The following is a 1,978-nucleotide window of genomic DNA, read 5'->3' as shown; positions in this document are numbered from 1 at the left end:
TATTTAAAAAAATGTACTGTATGTTTTAATGATGCAATTTTATGTCTGTTAATGAAGTACCATCATGGATGCCTTTGTGCTTGCACAGCAATATTCCACCACTAGTGTGATTAAAATATTTTATCTTTATTCTAATGTCATAGTCTACATTGTGTATTCTGAGTGTGGGTGTCTTGCCACAGACCCTCATGACTGTAAAGATATGTGGTGTTATTTTTTTTTCTTTGTGGAGGAACATGCTCTGTGAACCATTCAGGTTTGGAGTGTCCACAAGATCTTAGTTTTTCTTTTACCATCCAGGGAAGAAATGAGATAAGTCTCTTCTCCCTTTTCCTAAGACTTAAGTAGACCTATCTGCTCTAGGATTTTCATCTCTGCTTCTGGTAGCTGACACTTGAATGCTGTTGGTAAAGTGCTGTTTTTTGGATCTTGCCTTTTGCTTTGGATCTTTGGACTCAGGCTGGTTTTGAAAGCATTTTGGCAAACAGCAATGCAGAGGGACCCGAATGAGGGAGAGCAAAAGGAATTTTAGTCTTTGTCTTGTAAGCTACTGCACTTCTTTCTGTAGTCTTACACAAGGATTTGCATTTGGGGATTTGTTTTTTCTCCTTGTTTCTCAACTATGATTTGAAGTCCTCAGTACTAAGCTGCTGTTGCTATTTGTTGGTTATTACTATCTGTGCATTTCCGCTTCCATTCCAAGTAAAACAAATGAGTAGAGACATCACAAGCAAGGAAAATCAGGATTATCAGATAATTTTCTTTGTCTTTCAGAGCTCTTACTGTTCCAAACTTAAAAGCCTATTGTAATAGAAACAATTTTTTACCATGTCCATGTATGAGTTCAGGTTTCTTTTTCTCTCCAACTGTTTTGGAAGTATGTAGTCCTCTGCTACTTTGAAATGCTGGAAATTAAACTGAAAAATCGTGAGTCTTTTCGTCTTTGCTGTGATAGATCAGAATTTTTCTTTATACTGCCATTTAAGAATTTACCTGTGAGGGATTAAATCTGTTTGAAGATTGAACACAATTGCTTTTCCCTGCTTGAATTCTACAGACCCTTGGTTCTCTTGGGTGAAGAGGCTGCAGCCTCTGAGAAAAGATCATGTTTAAAATTTTTCACTTATTGAATGATTTAAAATGATCCTCTACAGCTGTTGCTGTGCCAATGTTACTCTTGGCATTCCTTTTTTTTAAATGGGAGCAAATAGGACTTACATTTGTTACCACTTTAATCTCAGTCTTCCACTCACAGAAAACTCAGAAGTGTCTGATGTCTTCCATGTGTGGTTTCATCATCTCTGTTTTTGTCTGACCTGATTTATGGGAAAATGTAACTACAGGTAGGTAGGTGCTGGAGATGGTGGGTTTTTTTGTCTTTCTCCCCTCAGATACTGGGGAGGGTTTCAGACATCTTGTCAGATGGTCTGGTAGGATATATGTTTTTTGGCCTTTAAAGTGTTTTCCATCTCTCTGGGGAAATGAATTTTACAGAATAAAGAAGCATGGTAACCTGTCCTATATTCCTGCGTTTTTGAATTGACAGTGATTATAGCTGAGATAGTGTTAACTCTACTGAGAGAACAAGCTCTTGCTTTTCTACATCTGTGTTTTTTCCTGTTATGTTCAGATACTATCTGCGTTTCCTAGTTGACTGGAACGAATTCCTAGGCTTTCTTTCCCCTGCAGTGTGATCTTGGCCACAAGGAAGGTGAATGGGGTGGGGTTTTTGTTTGTTTGTTTTTTGTTTGGCATTTGTTGGGGTTTTTGTGGGGTTTTTCTTTGATACATGTTTTGTGAAGTAATCTTTTTGTGGGAGAAAAAAAAAAAGAATACATTTGCTGCTTGTTTGGGGTTCCTTGAGCCAATCTCAGCTGAAATTTCTTAGCGTATCATCACCAGAGTTGAGCCAAGTTCACTGTCAACAGGGCATGTGCACTTCAGAGGTTCTTAATTAGGTGGAAACTAGTCCAGGAAT

General features: G+C 37.9%; 1 protein-coding gene across 2 annotated transcripts in view; it reads left to right on the top strand.

Annotated features, from left to right (window-relative positions):
• The window catches only part of PHIP (pleckstrin homology domain interacting protein), a 96,578-nt gene that overhangs the window by 44,238 nt on the left and 50,362 nt on the right, over window positions 1-1,978 (top strand). The window lies entirely within an intron of this gene.

Source organism: Corvus brachyrhynchos, unplaced genomic scaffold (genome assembly GCF_000691975.1).
Source record: "Corvus brachyrhynchos isolate BGI_N302 unplaced genomic scaffold, ASM69197v1 scaffold87, whole genome shotgun sequence".
In the NCBI taxonomy this organism is placed as follows: Eukaryota; Metazoa; Chordata; class Aves; order Passeriformes; family Corvidae; genus Corvus; species Corvus brachyrhynchos.
This window is presented reverse-complemented; position numbering and strand designations above follow the sequence as displayed.